This window comes from Etheostoma cragini, chromosome 9 (genome assembly GCF_013103735.1).
Source record: "Etheostoma cragini isolate CJK2018 chromosome 9, CSU_Ecrag_1.0, whole genome shotgun sequence".
Lineage (NCBI taxonomy): Eukaryota > Metazoa > Chordata > Actinopteri > Perciformes > Percidae > Etheostoma > Etheostoma cragini.
This window is the reverse complement of record NC_048415.1, coordinates 29,555,687-29,575,270: the sequence shown is the minus strand read 5'-3', so window position 1 is coordinate 29,575,270 and position 19,584 is coordinate 29,555,687. Positions and strand designations below refer to the sequence as shown.

The 19,584-nt window shown below is 44.1% G+C and overlaps 1 protein-coding gene across 5 annotated transcripts in view; it reads right to left on the bottom strand.

The window, feature by feature from the left end:
- mcf2l2 (MCF.2 cell line derived transforming sequence-like 2) overlaps positions 1 to 19,584 on the bottom strand; it is a 216,638-nt gene that overhangs the window by 94,648 nt on the left and 102,406 nt on the right. The window lies entirely within an intron of this gene.

The window sequence follows — 19,584 nt, the reverse complement described above, 5'->3', positions numbered from 1 at the left end:
CATGGTGGGGCACAGTAAAGAACGCACATAATATCGACAAGCTACATGTGCAATTGGAAAATCTAACATCCATAACGTATGCGGGCTCCAGTGCATTAGGAGCATTCGCTGCTGCAGTATGTAATACGTTAACACAACATTAATTGGCTCTCGATATCATTCTTGCATCTCAAGGAGGATTGTGTCATGTGATAGGAGACCAGTGCTGCACATACATCCCAGACGTAGCCGGCAACATTACTGAGACTGTCACACACCTTAACGACCTCTTAGCCCAAATGAAAAAGGATGATGTAGCTCCCTCTACAGGATGGAGTTTTTGGGACTGGTTGATGTGAGGAAGCTGGAGAGAGAGGTTGTATTATGTATTATTTATTACATGTATTATGCCATGTGTATCAAGAATGATGGATAGAATGTTGGCTGCCCATGTGTACACCTACATGACACTCCAACAGAGAGGCCCCGACGGCCCTGACGGAAATTACGATAGTACCAGAGAGATCCACAAGAGACCATGGGACGACGAAAGCGACAATGACGACACATCCGTGTTAAAGGGCAGAGTACTGAGAACTCTAGCCCCACCTAGAGTCAAGTGCTAGTAACCTCTGACTCTATAATACTGTAAATAAGAAGTAAAAGCTCTCACATGATGACATGACTGAAAGTCGAAAAAAGGGTTATTGTCTGATGCCTACAGAGTATGACACACAGGAGGGAATGTTATAAGATATATTCGATGTACTATATTCAACTGCTTGGCTGTGTAGCAATATAGGGGTGATTGTCACACTCTATTCTCATAAAAGCTAATGCAAGCATTTCACAGGATGTTCTTTTTATTGAAACATGTATCTCACTAAAGCACAAGGACGAAGTCCCAAACGGTTAGGACTGACTCACACACTATTCTGTTTGTATCAGTCCGGTTAGGACTGACACACACACTCACACACTATTCTGTTTGTATCAACCTATAAATAAAGGAACAAGGAACTGTCTCGGGGCGACTCTCTCTGTGGGTGTTCAGCCGAGCAGGTTGCCCTTTGTACAAAGTATCTTGGTGTCCCGTGTCATCTCTTGAGCCATCTTGAACGTGAAGAGAGAAATCTCTTCACACCTCCACACACCTGGTGAAGACCCTCAGCGCTAATGTCAGCCCGAATGGGACGGCTTGGTATTTGAAGACTCTGCCCTGATACGCAAACCTGAGAAATGTCCTGTGTGCGGGATAAATGGCGATGTGGAATATGGATCTGAAAGATCTATCGTTACAAACCAATTCCCCGGTCGGGTTGAACGACAGAGCACTTTTTGTGTTTTTTTATTTTTATTTTCGTAGATGTCTGTTTAACACATGGAGATCTCAAATTGGGCGAGGCAACAAGCTCCCTTTCTTGGGAATGAGGAAATAGCGGGAGTAAAACCCCTGATGCGTTTCCTCGTCCGGCACAGCTCTGATCGCTTGTATGTTTAATAGGGATGTTATCTCGTCCTGCAGGACTTGTGCTGCATCCCCTTTTTGCCATTGAAACTAACACACCGTTGAATCTGGGTGGTTTCATAGCAAACTGTAGTCTGTAGCCCTGACAAACACTGGACAGAACCCATGCGTGAACTGCGCATGCGCGCCACCTGTCTGCTCGGACAGAGAGGGGACCCTTGTTGTCGCATTGCAGTGACGTCACCTCCCTGGCCAGGAGGGAGCGTTCTCCCATGGGAGGAGCGAGAGCTCCCCCTGCAGGGACCTGATGGCTCAGGTTTGTCATGGGTGTTATTTTTATTTGGTTTTGGGGGAAACATTTCACCCTTGGCTTTGCACCTGGATGCGAAAATGCATGCTTTATTTGTTTCTCTTTTGAACTTGGTAAAAGTGCTTGGTGACACTTTAAGACTGTCTGCCCCTGACTCTCCTCCTCTTGGAAGAGGAGGGAGAGAAACTTAGAGGGGTCCCCTGGAGAACTCTGTAACACAAGGGCCCCTAAACCACAAACCTTTTCTCTACCTCTCCAACCTTCCTCCTGTTTGTAGGAGGGGTTGAGGGAGAAGCTGGGGGGGTTAGAATGGCCGCTTCTTTTTCCCTTCTCCGGGGTGGGAGCGGCGATTCTTTGCTGCCACAGCCACAAAGGAGTGTTTCCCCCATGGCTTGGAGTTGTCTGACCGAGACTGCTGGCTAGTCTGTGGACCAGTGGCCTGCCTCTGTGGCATTGTAGCCCCGCGCGCCACCTTTGCTGCTGTCCCTGCTGGGGACAGGGTGTGTGCCTCCGGGGCAGGCAGAGGTCGAAGGCTTCACCCTCCTGTTTTCTGATGGTGCTGGCCTCTCTCATCTTCTCCAGAGCTGGACCAAACAGACCTTTTGTGGGGTCATATGTTGCGTCCATGACTCCCGCCTTCTGTGTGTCACTCAGGCCTGACAGGTTCAGCCACAAGGCCCTCTCACCTGCGACTGTGAGCCCCATTACACGGCCGCAGCCCTGCACCACACCCCGTGAGCAGCGCAGCACCAGGTCATTCACCACACAGATTTCGTCCCAGAGAACCGGGTTAGGGGCTCCTGAGTCCAGCTGGCGGCCCATATCCTCCAAGATTTCCGCCTGGTACGCAGCCAGCAGTGTCATTGCATTGAGGGAGCAGACTGCTTGCGCTGCATAACTGTACATCCTCTGAAACATGGAGGCGGTGAGCCGCTCTGTCTTGTTAGGCAGAGGAATGCTGTGGGAGGCTGAGAGAGAGCGGCAGTTTGAGTGGAGGTGATGAGCCAGTGAAGGCTCCACCGCTGGGGGTTCGGCCAGCCCCAGTTCCCCCATCCCAAAGATCTCAAGCTTAGAGCAGCCCTTGGTTGGGAGCCTACTCTTAAAAGGGCAGGACCAGTACCGACTCATCTCCTTCATACAGGCAGGCACAGCCGGCAGAAGCTGTTTCATCGGTGGCTGGGCTGGTGGGAGCCTCTTGCCCTCATACAGGTCTCTCACCGCCCCCCTCGGTGTCCTAGGCCGCAGGCCATTGTATCCCCAATTTTTCCGCTGCCCGTTTACAGACCTCGTACAAGTTACTGTCCGCTGGGGGAGCAGTTGAACCCGAGTAAACGGGGCATAGCGAGAGACGGGAGCCTTCAGTTTCAGAAGGATGTAGCCGGTCCGTCAGGAGGGGCAATGGCGGGCACCGGTGGAGAGTCTTGAGCTCGTCTTCATACCGCGAAGTTGAAGAAAAAGTGGGAGACGATCAACGGGTCCGCTGTGTATATATGCAGTAAATGCGGACGTAGTCGAGGCCCGCGCTGGACGCTAGGGCGGGAAAGAAAATCTTCTCGACTCCGCATGCGCGAAGGGATAAACCCAATAGCGTAGCCTTAGAGGGCGAAGCCTATATGAAATAGAACTCTAAATCCTGACTGAAAATCCTCAAATAAGATGTTGTTATGCAGAAAGTCACATGTTGTTTGGCGACTGGTTTCTTAAGAATCTTAGAGAGAAATGGAAGGTTGGACATAGGTCTATAGTTGGCTAAAACATCTGGATCAAGGTTGGGCTTTTTCAGAAGTGGTTTAATTACAGCCACTTTAAAGTGCTGTGGTACATAGCCTGTTAATAAAGAGAGATTGGTTATATTGAGTATAGAAGTGTTGAGTAATGGTAAAACTTATTTAAGTACCCTAGTCGGGATGGGGTCTAAGAGCCAGGTTGATGGTTTAGAAATAATTGAATTTAATTGATAAAGATCAAGTGAAGCCAAGCAGTCTTAACAAATATCTGGTTTTACAGCTGTTTCTGAAGTTCCTGAGTTTAGAGATAAGTCAGTACCAGTTAAAGGTAGGTCTTGGTGAATTTTGTTTCTAATGGTTATAATTTTATCATTGAAGAATCTCATAAAGTCGTTACTACTAAGAGCTATGGGAATACTTGGCTCAGTAGAGATGTGACCTTCCCTTAGCCTGGGTGCAGTGCTGAAAAGAAACCTGGGGTTGTTCCTATTTTCCTCTATTAATGACGAGTAGTACGCTGCTCTGGCATTACGGAGGGCCTTCCTATACGTTTTAAGACTATCTTGCCAGATTAAACGAGAATTTTCCAATTTGGTGGAACGCCAAATCTTCTCAAGTTTCCGTGATAATTGCTTTAATTTGCGGGTTTCAGTGTTATACCATGGAGCTAACCGTCTTTGTTTTATTATCTTCATTTTTAGAGGGGCAACAGAGTCGAGTGTCGAGCGCAGCGAGCCTGCTACCCTATCAACAAAATGATCGATTTGGGAGGGACTGAAATTAGCATAGGAGTCCTACGTTACTTTGTGACTTGGTAACTAATTAAATGCTAATGGAATCACATCCATAAAATTAGCTACAGAACTATCAGATACACGTCTTGTAGAGAAGGTTTTGCCTAATGGCGTGTAGTTCAGCAGTATAAACTCAAAAGTAATCAAACAGTGGTCAGATAAAAAGGGATTCTGTGGGAACACTATTAAATGTTCAATTTCAACACCATACACCAGAAAAAGATCTAGGGTGTGGTTAAAACGGTGAGTAGGTTTATGAACACTTTGAGAAAAGCCAATAGAAACTAAAAGAGAGATAAATGCAGTACTAAGGCTATCATTCTCATCGTCCACATGAATAATAAAATCCCCTACAATAAGAACTTTTAGCACTTAGTTTGACAAAAACTCTGCAAATTCGGATAAGAATTCAGAGTATGGACCAGGTCCTCGGTACACTATAACAAATAGAACTGGTTGTATTGATTTCCAACTTGGGTGTGAAAGACTAAGAACAAGACTTTCAAATGAGTTATAATTCAGTTTAGGTTTAGAGCTGATTAGTAGACTAGAGTCAAAGATAGCTGCAACTCCACCTCCTTAGCCTGTGCCTCGAGGAATGTGAGTATTAGTGTGACGGGGAGGGGTGGATTCATTTAGACTAACATATTCTCCATCACCCAGCCAGGTTTCAGTAAGCCAGAATAGATCAATATTAGAGTCTGATATTAATTCTTTTAGAAGAAAAAACCTTTAGAAGAGAGAGATCTGATGTTTAGGAGTCCATATTTAATTCTGCTATTCTGGTGCACTATTGCACTTCTGGTTTTAATTGTTATGAGGTTTTTATGCACAGCTCCTCCTCTGTTTACCTTTAATTTAAATAATTTCAATGGTCGGGGGGCAGACACCGTCACTTTGGGGTTTTTACTAGGTAACTCCTGGAATAAAGGAGCAGAGAAGTGTGTCACACTGCGACTCTGCCTCCTGGTCCCAACTCTGGATTGTCAAGGATTAGGTCCACTAATAAACTTTTCAAGATTTCTAAAAATGAAAGCTGCTCCATCCCAAGTGGGATGAATGCCGTCTCTCCGAATCAGACCATGTCTTCCCCAGACAGACTGCCAGTGATCCACAAAGCCCACATCATTATCTGGACACCACCTCGATAGCCAGCGGCGAAATGACGACATGCGGCTATACATGTCACCGCTGGTTAGATTTGTCAGGGGTCCAGACAAAACTACGGTGTCCGACACTGACTTAGCCAACTCCAACGGCAGAGATGCAACCCGAGTTCCATTCTACCAAGCACTATGTCTGAAGAAACCCCACGGTTACCAGAAGTCTCCTGGTTGCTAGGTACTAGTTTGCACAGAAGTATAAAACAAACCTGAAGCTGAAGAAACCCTAAATGTTAACGGAAAAGCCCTGCGGAGGGAGAGGGAGAGAGATGTTCACTTAATGGTGTTCTGTGTGCGAGTGAGATTGAGCGGCACACAGCAACCGAAGGAATTTGTGTGTGTAGAGGTATGGTTTATATAGGGGATCTGTTTATACAACATGGAAAGGAATGCGGGAAAAAGTTCATGCTAGAAGCCCACGGATAGCGTAACCAATAGAGCTGTCAATCATAGCCCCCTGGGGTCTTCTTCTGGGGCAGTGTGGGTGGTAAGGGAGGGACGGAGGCAGTTTATGTTGCGTAGGCGGAAGTATGCAGACCGGCAGATATTATTTATGTGTGTGGGAAGAGTTGAGGATGACGCCCAGACTCTTGACCTGAGGGGAAGGGGAGACCAAGGAGTTGTCAATTGGTAGAGTTTGGTTTTATCACTGTTTAGTTTAAGGAAGTTTGAGGTGAACCAGTCTTTAATTTCAAGTAAGCAGTTAGTAAGGGACAAGGGGGTAGAGCTAGGTGTTATCTGCGTAGCAATGAAAATGAATGTTGAATTTGCGGAAGATATTGCCAAGGGGAAGTAGGTAGGTGATGAAAAGGAGGGGGTCTAGAACTGAACCTTGAGGGATGCCAGTAGTAACAGGGGAAGGATGGGATGTGAAAGATCTGAGCTGAATAAACTAAGTGCGGTTGGAGAGATATATAACCAGTCAAGAGGGGTGTGAGAGATGCCGAGAGAAGATAGTCTATTGAGGAGAATGGAGTGAGAAATGGTATCAAAGGCCACACTAAGATCGAGGAGGATGAGGATAGAGATGAGTCCGGAATCAGAAGCTGTGAGGAGATCATTGGTGATTTTTATTAGGGCAGTTTCATTTCCATGGGAGGGGCGAAAACCAGACTGGAAAGTTTCGTAAAGACAGTTAAGGGTAAGAAAACCATGGAGTTGAGCAGACACTATTTTTTCAAGGTTTTTAGAACTAAAGGGAAGATTTGAGGTAGGACAAAGATTACTTTAGTTAGCTGGATCTGAGCCAGGTTTTTTCAGAATCGCTGAGACAGATGCTGTTTTGATAAGGGAGGGGACAATACCAGAGGAGAGAGTGGAATGAATAATGGAAGTTATGAAGGAGAGGAGGGAAGTGAGACAGGTTTTGACCAGAGCTGTGGAGAATAGGTTGAGAATAGGTTGAGGACTTGGATTTACGAATGAAATCCAAAATTTCGGAGGGGGTGGGCAGTAGAAAGCAGCAAAATGAATGGCTATTGGGGAGGGGCAAAGGGGGAGGGGAAGGCAAGGGGGTCAGATGTAATTGCTGGGGAATGAAGTTGATTTTTTTCAATAAAAAAGACAACCAATGAATTTCAAGTCTCAACTGAGTATATGTGAGAAGGGAGGGAATCAGGGGGATTAAAAGTATTATGGATTATTGAAAAGAGAGACCTGGAGTTTCCTTTGTTGGAGCAGATGAGGTCAGAATAGTAGTTTGATTTAGTTAGGGCTATTGAGTTTAAGTAATGAAGAAGATGAGATTTATGCATTTCTTTGTGAATGAAGAGACCAGTTTTTTTATAGAGGCGTTCAATTTAGCACGCTTTGGCTTTCATGAGGCGGAGCTCAGGTGAAAACCAAGGGGCAGAGCGGGAAAAGGACACAGATCGGGTTTTGAGAGGAGCAAGGAAGTTGAGAATATTGCAAAGTCCAGAGTTATAATGGGTGACAAGGTGGTCTGGAGAGGAAAGATCAGGGATAGGCAAATTGTCAATGTGGGAGGATAGGATGTCTGTATTTATGTTTTTAATAATACAAAAAGAAATCTGCCCGACTGGCTTGATTACAGAGAGAGACAGAGAGATATTGAAGGACAAAAAAAATGATCAGAAATGTGAACATCATCAGTAGAACAGTTGGAGGGGAGTAAGCCAGAGCCGCAAATCAAATTCAGTGAATGTCCTTTTATGTGTGTGGGGAAATCAACATACTGATGGAATCCAGAACTGTCTAGACAGGAGAAAAAAATTCTTTGGTGAGTGGGAGGTTTATATTGTCCATATGAATATTAAAATCACCTAGGAGAATGACATTAGGAGAGAGAGTAGAGAGGTGGGTAAGTAGTATGGAGAATTTGTTTAAAAAGTAGCTGTGTGGAAAACGTTCTGTATATAGTTTGTTTGTTACCATGACAACACCATTGATCTGAAGCTCGATGCTTTTATGTAAATAGTTTTCCAATCAGCAATAAATATAACAATAACATACCGGTTAAAGCCCCGCACATTTCAAGACAACCAGACCCATTTCCGGGTTAAATCTGATCACTTTCGGTTTAGGCCCCGCCCAGTTCGAGTACGGATACGGATACAGATAATCCATGTGGTAAACAGATACAGATACAGATAATGCTGTAATCGCTCATCCCTAATGGTAAACAAACCCAGATGGATTGGAGGCGTTGAGCTGAGTGAAGTCACTGGGTTGTTGCCAGGTCTCCGTGAGACAGAGGAAGTCCAGCTTACGGTCAGTGAGGAGATCCTGGATGAGCTGACCCTTGTTTGTGAGAGAGCGGACATTCAGGAAACCAAAGTTGACAGTAGAGTTGTTGTTGCCGGGGGCGGGGCTTGCTACCCTTGCCAGGTTAGCAAGCGAACCGCGGTCAGCGGCCCGGGAGGAGCGTCGGCGGGAACGGCAAGAAGTGGACCAGAATGATGTTATTGGATTTGAGACATCAAGGTTGAAATTCCGGCAAGATCCGCGGTGGATGGATCTCCGGCAGGGAAGGAGCGTGATGCCAGGGTGTATCTCAAAAACTAGCGGGGGAGGCACAGACAGAAGCCCGCGGAGCAGGAGGAGATCAGCCGCTGTATACTGGGTCAGACCGGCCCCGGGTTGATGTAGAATTGAAAGGACAGTCCAGATGAGGATAAACCAAATGTAAAACTTGGAAGCCCACATTATGAACGGCACCGGGCAGCTAGCCGACAGCAGCAACCGACGTTCCAAGCGAAGGCGAAGGCTTATGCTCTTGCTTGAGTGCAAATACACGGCCCATTGATCCGCAAAAACGTTAAAATAACTTCAAAATAGTTAACCGGAGAGCAGCGGCTGCAAAAAGCTGCCAGCGTCCACTCCTCAAAATGACCTCAAACTTAATCGCAACTCATTATTTATTTGGCAAATAACGTTTCCATCAGCATTTATTGCATAAGCCCTATATCAAGACAAAATCCAATGAGACTGAACAAAGGAACTTTAAATCATTATAAATGAAATTTGTCATTTTTGATTGAACATCACTTAACTGGCATAAAAACATGTGGATGGAAACATAGCTACTGTAATTTTTCTTTTACGAGCTGCAAGCCAAATTCAGCTTCAAGAACTTGGACATTCCTACAGTGCAGTTGCTGTAGTCATTCATTCGTTAGAGTTTCTTGGGTAAGATGGCGTCTAACTCTACTCATCTCCTTATCAAACTAAATATTGATGTCCTAGTTCTTCTAAACACCAATTCAGCATGCCATTGTTTCCAGAGGTGATTTCTTTAAGACTGCAAGGGAATGCCCCAAAATTTATGGTCAAATATGTACTATTGTGGTAACATTTTATTGACAAAAAATGTGTTAGAACACGTTCATCTTGAAGACGAGTTCATTCAGAATCAGCTACATATAGCAGGTCGACTGACTCGATATCCTTCCTATACATTCCTGTGGTGTCAGTACAGTTTCTTCTGCAAGCCTGGCGTCCATGGACTTCAATCGGGATGCTTTGAGCAGTTTCTTTCAGTGATTCTGACACTACATTAGATAAATGCCAAAAAGGAGCTTACCCTCTTTGAAAGACCAGCAGACGCCAATGATTTTATATATTAATTAATATCTTACCAAATTAAATATGGCCACAACCACATGTGTCTTCTGTGGCTCTGGAGGAGCTTTGTCAAGTCTGACAAAATTACCCTGGTGTCATCAATGTAATCTCAGTTAGGACCTGGAGATAACAAAGTCTTATTATCCTTGTTTGAGTCAATCAACAAGCTAGCCAATACCCAACAGTACAAGCAGGCAGTGTACAGTAATCTAGTTACTGATCAGAAAAGTGACATTGTTGCATTTCCATTTTTTATTTCAACCGGGCCAGGAGGGAGACACCTACTTTACTTCTGTTTGAAATGGAACCTAGTGCTGGGTGGTATTGTTTAAGATTTTGGCAATTTCATGGTACATCACGGTATTTTCCTTCTTTTGCTTGACTGGGCCTTTACATAGGTTTATGCCGTGTTCTACTGTCAGAAATATTACTAAAGGCTAATTAGTAGACAAATCTTTATTAGTCTCCCTAAGGAAAAATGTGGTTTTGGACACTGAGTAACATTGGTGCAATAGTTATAAAAGGCACACAACAACAAACACGGGGTGAAACAATTAAGACAAATTTACAGTCAACATAAGTGCTACTCAAAGAGCTGCGCAAATTGCAGATTACAAATGACCATTTTCAGAATCAGCTTTATTTGCCTGGTATGAGGACACATACAAGGAATTTTTCTTTGGAACCTTCTTACTCACAATGTGCTTACACATACAAAAACAACCCCAAAAAAAATGTACACACTAATATATACACAATATATACATGCTCTAAACAGACACAATATAGAGGCATGAGTGCAATGAAGAGTTCAATAAAATTATTTAAATGTGGAACATAGTGGAAAGGATACTGGGATAATTAGTGTTATGTTATTTTATTACAACATGAACAGTATGAACAGTAAGAACATTATGAACAGTTCTGAAATAGGAAATGAGAATGATGAATACATAAAAAATAAGTGAGATGTGAGAATGGGAATAATGAATAATACTAAATAAGTGGAATAATAAGCGGAACCAGTAAACAGGTGCTGTAGAGACAGTGTTACTGGGTTATTGACCAGAATTAAACCTGACACTGTGGGTAAGAAGTCAGCTGTTCATCAGAGAGACGGCTTGTGGGTAGACACTGTTCCTGAATCTGTTGGTTTTGGCGTTCAGTGCTCTGTAGCACCTACCAGAGAGGAGAAGCTGGAACAGGTTGTGTCCGGGTGAGATAGGTCTGCAGTGATGGTTCCTGCCTGTTTCCTGACTCTGGAGGAGTATAAGTCATGAACGGAGGGTCTTGGGATATAGTGGATCCCAGAAACCTGAAGGATTCCACAGCCTCCACAGGGCTGTTGAGTATGGTGATGGGTGGGAAGAGTGGGGAGGTCTCTTCCTGAAGTCCACGATCATCTCCACAGTTTTGAGCGTGTTGACCTCAAGGTTGTTCTAACTGCACCAGAGAACCTGTCTGTAGGCCGACTCATCACCGTCCCGGATGAGGCTGATGACCGCTGTATCGTCAACAAACTTCAGGAGTTGAACAGATGGGTCTCCTGAGGTGCAGTCATTTGTGTAGAGGGAGAAAAGCAGTGGGGAGAGCACACACCCCTGGGGGCGCCAGTGCTGATAGTCCGTTCGCTGGATGTGATGTTCCCCAGCCTCAACTGCTGACTCCTTTCAGTCAGGAAGTTTGTGATCCACTGACAGGTTTAGGCTGGCACAGTGAGCTGGGAGAGTTTGGTGCTCAGGATGTCTGGGATGATGGTGTTGAACGCCAAGCTGAAGTCAGACAGGATCCTTGAATTAGCCCCTGAAGAGTCGAGGCGTTGCAGGATGTAATGCAGTCCCAAGTTGACTGCATTACCCACCAACTTTTTAGACCTGTAGGCAAACTGCAGGGGGTCCAGCAAGGCGACTGTGATATCCTTCAGGTGGGCTAACACAAGTCTTTCAAAGGACTTCATGACTACAGATGTCAGGGCGACAGGCCTGTAGTCATTTAGTCCAGAGATGGAGGGTTTTTTGGGGACTGGGATGATTGTGGAGCGTTTGAAGCAGGAGGGAACTTAAGAGAGCTCCAGAGATCTGTTGAAGATCTGAGTGAAGATGGGGTCCAGCTGGTCTGCACAGATTTTTAGGCAGGATGGTGACACACCGTCTTCTGCCTCTGGAAGAGCTGGCGCACATCCACTTGACAGATCGTGAGTGCAGGTGAGGGGTCAGAGGGGGGGAGGTGATAGCGTACAGGTGGGGGAAGGTTAGTGACTGAAGTGTGAGTTGGTGAGTTGGTGTGGGGAAGGGGTGTGACTGTGGTGTTTTCAAACCTACAGTAAAAGCTGTTCAGCTCGTCAGCCAGTCGTTGAGGACCAGCAGTGTTGGGGGATGGTCTCCTGGACTCCGTCACCACTTCTGAAGGCCTCCTCTTTTGACTGACGGAGCTGCCTGAGTCTTGCTGTGAACCAGGGATTTTGGTTGTTGCATGTGCAGAAGGTTTTAGTCGGCACACAGATGTCCTCACAGAAGTTGATGTTAGATGTCAGTGTGAGTTAGTCCAGATCAGTGGCTGCAGCCTCAAAAACACTTAAATCAAGCTTTGACTCGTTGGTCCATCTTTTCACCCTCTTTAGGTGGTGACAGATTTAGGTTTAACAGATTTTAAGTTCTGCTTGTATGTCGGGACAAGATGAACCAGACAGTGATCAGAGAGTCACAAGGCTGCACGTGGGACAGAGCGATAGGCGTCCCTTAATGTAGTTTAGCAGTGGTCCAGTGTATTAGTGTCCCTGGTTGGACACTTAATATGCTGTCTATACTTTGGAAGTTTGTGGCTGAGGTTTTCTGAAGCCCCCAATAACAATGAGCAAGGAGTCAGGATGTTTTTTCTCAACGATAGTTATCTGGTTGGCCAGGTGCAGTAACGCCTCACTGACACAGGCCTGAGGTGGGACGTAGACGGTGACCAGAATGAACAAGGAAAACTCCAGCGGTGAATAAAAGGGTTTGCAGTTTATGAATAGTGACTCTAAGTAAGGGGCTGCATGACCAACCTTCGTTTATGTAGAGACAGAGTCCGCCTCCCTTTGTTTTCCCCGTGAGCTCCAGTACGCGATCCGCCCGGTAAAGATTGAATCCCGGGATGATAATGCGCTGTCCGAGATGAGCGGAGTGAGCAAGGATTCGGTAAAGCAGAGTGCGGCAGATCTGAAGAATTCCGAGTTAGTTCTGTTGAAGCAGTTCATCCATTTTGTTGGCCAGAGAGCGGACATTCGCCAGGTGGATAGAGGGGAGCGCAGTGCGAAAGCCCTGCTGCCTCAGTTTAACAAGCGCGCCAGCAATTAAAAACTCAGAGAAAGTTCCAGGTTCGGAAAATAGCGATGGAATAATAAGAGGAGTTGAAAGTTTAATATTTAAGAGCTCAAAGAGAGCTTTAAGAGAGTGTTGGCAGGAAACAGACAAAATAAACAAAAACCTTTTCTTTACTAAAATAAGATAGAAGCCATCCTTCTTACATTCTTCTGTTCACCATACATGCCTTACAACCACTCAATCTTACTTACATATGCATCCATGCGTGCAGTCTTAGTAAAAAATAAAATTAACAAAAGTGCATTCATTCCTCTATATCAGAGATGGCAAAAGTACTCACTTCCCGTACTCAAGTACAAGTACTTATAATTTTGTTAGAAAATTCTCTGGTAAAAGTAGAAGTACTGATTTAACTTATTTACTCAAGTAAAAGTAACAAAGTAGAGGATTGGACATTTACTTAAAGTATAAAAGTGAAAGTAGCCTTGCAAATAACAAAGCTACCTGGACCAGAGGGATATTATTAGAGAGCATGCTGAGAAACTTCAGAGGACATGCGAAAAAGGCTCTTTATTCTTTGTTCTTTATATGCCATTGGCTACATTTTAAATGGCTGTCTGCCAATAGGCCTAAAACGTATAGCTTATTTATTGCGACAGAGACTGGGACTCCAGGTTAATAAGATTCTGACCGAGTAGCAAGATATCAATTCAAGTGTGATTTTGTGAGAAGTCAGTGTGTATTCCCATCCAAATAGATTCAATTGGTACTGATGATGCAAAAATAATAACAAATTCCAGTGACATTTTTATAAATTTAGTAAGGATTAGATTAGGACTGTATTTAAAGCTGATTCTGGTTTCCAACTTTGGCCCAGGTGTGTCTGTTAAAACACGGACGGAGACAACTTCTCTCTGTTGATGCTTAATTACAATCAAGCATCAGTATAAACATGGGGAGGGGGGGGGAAGCTCTGCTATGGCTTATGGTTATGTTTGTGTGGTAATAAAAAGAAAAAATAACATTGTAAAAGCTACCATACACAGGGCATAGGAACCATATATGCTAGTAAATAATAACAATAAAACACTATTAATTACATTATCTTAATGAGCAAGGAAGTTCAACAATCGCCATTATATCGAGTCAACAGCCAGGTGTAACCTAGCTAACAGGTGTAACATAGCTAACAGGTGAGGAACACAAACAAGCTAACTTTTAAATTTGCAAGAACTACAGACCAATACAACTACAGGTTTAAATGAACTGACGACATCAGTTATATGACTTACAGTTCTAAAAGACGCACACGATCTCAACTGATTATCCTCCGGACAGCTAGTTTCTTTTTCTTTTCCCTCACTTTTTTCTCTGTGTGCCGTGCACTACCGCTCGCGGTGTGAGGCGCGTGTCCATGCTATTCTCCTCGACATGCACTCACAATCACACCTGATAGACAACCTTTTGTTCAAAACTGAAGTAACGAGCTAATGTTTTTAAATGTAAGGAGTAGAAAGTACTGATATTCGTGTAAAAATGTGAGGAGTAAAATTAAAAAGTTGCCAAAAAAATAAATAGTAAAGTAAAAATATCTGAAAAATCTACTTGAGCACACTTACGAAGTATTTGTACTTTGTTACCTCCCATCTCTGATTCATATCCATACATACATTCAGTCAGAGAATAAATGAAAGAATTCATAATCATACGTTCATCATATTTGCACAGACACACCCTGTATCTCTTTCCTGAGTTTAACAGCTAAGAGTGGTTTCCTTCCAGTCGGAAGGTTGGAGGTCCAATCCCTAGCCCTGCAGTCCCATGTTGAAGTGTCCTTGGACAAGACACTGAACCCTGAGTTGCGCATCGGAGTGTTAATGTGTGTGAATGTTTATCTGATGCGCAGGTGACACCTTGTACGGCAGCCTCAGCCACAGTGTATGAATGGCATGGTTCCTCTATTATGCAAAAGTGCTTTGAGTAATTGTTAAGACTAGAAAAGCGTTATATACAGTGAGGAAAATAAGTATTTTAAAACCCCGCTATTTTGCAAGTTCTCCCACTTTGAAATCATGGAGGAGTCTGAAATTGTCATTGTAGGTGCATGTCAACTGTGAAAGACATAATCTAAAAAAAATATCCAGAAATCAAAATGTTTGATTTTTTAACTACAACTGCAAATCAGTATTTGAACACCTGTCTATCAACTGGAATTCTGACCCTCAAAGACCTGTTAGTCTGCCTTCAAAATGTCCACCTCCACTCCATTTATTATCCTAAATTAGATGCACATGTTTGAGGTCGTTAGCTGCATAAAGACATCTGTCCACCCCATGCAATCAGTAAGAATCCAACTACTAGGGCACCCGGATAGCTCAGTGGTTAGAGCGGGTGCCCGTGTATGGGGGTTTACTCCTCTGCGCAGCCGGCCCGGGTTCGGGTCCGGCCTGCGGCCCTTTGCTGCATGTCACTACCCCTCTCTCCCCTTTCATATCTTCAGCTGTCCTGTCATTAAAGGCCTAAAAAATGCCCAAAAAATAATCTTTAAAAAAAAAAAAAAAGAATCCAACTACTAACATAGCCAAGACCAAAGAGCTGTCCAAAGTTACTTGTATGTATTGCGAGATTTTGGGGAACAACCTCCTTCCCTAAGTTAGAGCATTGAAGATGGTTCTCGGCTTCCAACATGACAATGACCCGAAGCGCACAGCCAGTATAACCAAGGAGTGGCTCTGTAAGAAGCATATCAAGGTTCTGGCGTGGCCTTGCCAGTCTCCAGACCTAAACCCAAAAGAGAATCTTTGGAGGGAGCTCAAACTCCGTGTTTCTCAGCGACAGCCCAGAAACCTCACTGATCTAGAGAAGATCTGTGTGGAGGAGTGGGCCAAAGTCCCTTCTGCAGTGTGTGCAAAACTGGTGAAAAACTACAGGAAACATTTGACCTCTGGAATGGCAAACAAAGGCTACTGTACCAAATATTAACATAGATTTTCTTAGATGTTCAAATACTTATTTTCAGCTGTATTATACAAATAAATAGTTTAAAAAATAATACGTTGTGATTTCTAGATTTTCTTTTTAATATTATGTCTTACAGAGTGGACATGCACCTACAATGACAATTTAAGACCCCTCCATGATTTCTAAGTGGGAGAATTTGCAAAATAGCAAGGTGTTCAAATAATTATTTTCCTCACTGTATATACAGTCCATTAAAAGGGTAGGCTTGGATCCACAACATTATACAATAACGTTATATAAAGAAGAATGCGTAAACCAGTCACAGAATGTTCCAAAGTTGACCAGTGTTCGTCAGCTGTAGTCCAGCCGTCCAGCGTCCTAGCTGACATCCAGCCGCCAAGAGTCCTAGCTGACCGTTCTCCCAAAGTCTACGCTGACCAGTATTCTAGAGCCTCAGCTGACCAGTCTCCCAGTGCCTCCGTTGACCATGATCCCAGAGACTGTGCCGGTGCTGGTCATCTCTGGTATTGTGCCGTTGTCCAGCACTTTAGAGATCGTGCTGTTGTCCAGCAAAGAGACTTTGTTGTTGTCCGACACCTAAGGGACTGTGCCGTTATCCTACACCTCAGAGAAACCTCAGAGTCTCAGGGGTGCCTTGGTCACTATGGCCCCTCTACACCTCAGAGACACCTCAGAGTCTCAGGGGTGCCTTGGTCACTCTGGCCCCTCTACACCTCAGAGACACCTCAGAGTCTCAGGGGTGCCTTGGTCACTCTGGCCCGTCTGAGGGCCAACCTCAGAGGGGGTCTGCCTTTGGCGTCCTGCTCGGCCACCTGAGGGTCTCTAACTTCGCCAACCTGTTCGGCCACCTTAGAGGTTTTGCCCTTGCCGCCGGCTGCCTCAGAGCCCTTGTCGTCCTGTGTGGCTGCCAGAATGATTCTGACTTGGCCGTTCTGTTTGGCCTCCTGACAGTCTTCGCCATCCTGCTCGGCCTCCAGAGGTGTACCGTCCATCCTGCTTGGCCTCCTGTAGGTCTCCGCCTTCGCCAACCTGTTTAGCCGCCTGACGGGTTTCACCTTTGCCACCGGCCGCCCGGGAGTCCTCAATGGCCTGTTCGGTCAATAGAGGGATTCCACTTTTGCTGCTTTTTGCAGCCCTGGACCAAGTGCCTTTCTAGTCGCAACTCTTCGCATCTTAAGCCCCACTGTCCTTGGTCCCCAGTTCCTGATGAATTTTCCGAGTCCCACTGTCCTCCGTTTTTGCACCATTGACTTTCTGCTTCCCATGGACCCTCTCTGCCCTTCCTGGGCCAGGACACTTTTTGTTTGTTGAATTCCATTATAAATGAATCCCTGAGCTTACTCGTGTGTCTGCCGTCTTGCACTTGGTCCTACATTCCCTTGAAGCTCCATGACACAACCAAGCTGGATTCAGGCAAAATAGATCATGTGTCGACCAAATAGCAACCCTACAAATCCTCCTTGAGCAGTCACACAAGTTTAAGTCACCATTTTACACAGTATCTGGACTTCAAGAAAGCGTTCAACAGTCTGGATAGGGAAGTGCTCTGGCAACTGATAAGACACTACGGCATACCAGAGAAGTTTACTACCATCATCAAGAACACCTCTTCGGAAATGTAATGTAGAATTATTCATGAAAGCTAGCTGACAGAGGCTTTCCACATCACAAAAGGAGTTAGGAAAGGCTGCTTACTTTTCCCCATTACTATTCCTCAGATCGGTCAACTGGACCATCCGGCAAGCCACAGACCACAGGCACAACTGGACGACCTAGACTTTGCAGATAATATTGCCTTTCCTTGTCAAAACCACCAACAAATTCAAGAGAAATTGAGAGGGTAAAACAGAAGGCAGCCGAGAAAGGTCTCCATATTAGCATTCAGAAGACCTAAGTGCTCAAGGCCAATACAAAGATGCTGGCCATCTTGATGGTTAACCACCAACCACTCGAGGATGTCAACTCCTTAATTTATTTTGGAAGCAAGGTAGCGAGTGATGGCAGATCAGAAGGAGATGTAAAGAGGAGAAAGGGCAAGGCAAGAAATGCATTTGGCATGATGGGGACCATATTGAGAGAAAGTAACATCACACTCAAGACCAAAATACGGCTATGGAATTCAAGCATAAAAACCAGTTCCTCTACAGTGTAAAACAACAAAGAACCCCATGAGAACGAAGAGCTGTGGGAAGAGCAATGCAGTCTGCGATAGAAATGGAAATAAAGAAACGAAAATAGGGAAGGATTGGGCACACATTGCGGAAACCTAAAAATTCAATCCAGGGCCTGAAGTTAACTTTTTTTACCACCTGCTACAGTGGCGGTTAGGGCTGTAATCAACCAAAGAAAATCTTGGTAGACTGGGGGGGAAGAAACTTTAGATTAATTAGCTGCGCAGTACTAGGTAGCCTTGTCCGCCTAAATTCATTGTAAATAAACATGAAAAACTAGTAGGCTATTTGCAAAATACTAAATTATTTTGCACTAAAATTACAATTGTCTGTCAGCATTGCATCACGTGCACCTGCGCAATATCATAGCCTATGATTTCCAAAAATAGTACTCCAAAAATTACAAAAATAGTAATGTCAACTTGTGATATCAGCAGAAGAAGTGTTGAGGAATATGTAACATAATATAAAGACAACTGTTTTTGTCATATGTTATAATAACTGACAGACACTATCATTTCATCCGTATAAGTCCTTGCACAGAGCGGCTGACATAGGAGCTCAGGTTTGCGGCTGAGACACTAATAGACTATTAACTTAAAGCTTTTACTCTTAAACACAAAAGGCACGTCCACTTTAGTAAAAAAAATTATATTTATTAAAACAAACCATATCAAGACGTGAGCATAAACCAAATTAATTGCATAACAAACCAATACAATCAGTGGGCACAGCGCAATTGCGCATTAGGCTCCAAGTAAATAAACATAATAAAGTGCTCAAATCCCAAAAATAGTACATGCTATTTAGCCAAATTTTAAATTGAAACAAAATAGAGTGCATAACAACAATAACAACAAGGCAGTGTCACTCAGATCAAATTCAAAAATAAATACTTAAAATGCTTAAATCCACAAGTTTTTCAAATACATTCGCAAAATTTAAAAAGTTCTCAAAACCTTGGTCTTCCAAAACAGCAATGGGCCTCATATCCTGAGCAATAAAGTCAACAATTCCTTCCAAGATATAATTTTTGCATTTGGATGATAGCGAAGGCTTAATATCCAGCGTGGTGTGGGTGTGTCTGGGGAACACTACCCTCATTGCGCAGGGTGCGCCCGCAGCTATAAAACGATTATTAAACTAAAACATTGAAATATGCCAATTGTGATATTATCACATAGCCTAATCAAAACAGACAGGGCAACCTAATGCAGACAAGTTAGCTTACCGTTTTTAGGTGATTTGCCATGTTTGGAGTCAAGCTGTGATATGCAAACTGTTGCTAGCAAACTTTGCATTCAACTTCTTTTCTTTTATTTATTTTTGTAAAATGCTGCCACACTGCCAATGTCTTTGATGTGGTAGAGGAGGACTGACTGTAAATTAAACGGTCACAATGAAATAAATATTCAGCAAACCACCAGACCAGTACTTTCTTTAATCTGTCTCCAGTGGGTTGGATTAATCCAAAAAAATGAAAACAAGGGAGGTGTTCTGAAGACAGACTGTTACCTGTGAAACGGGGGTGCTCTGAAAACACCCCCATTAGAAATAAGTGCTTTCTACCTGATCAAATTAACCTGGCAAAAAATCAACCAATCAGAA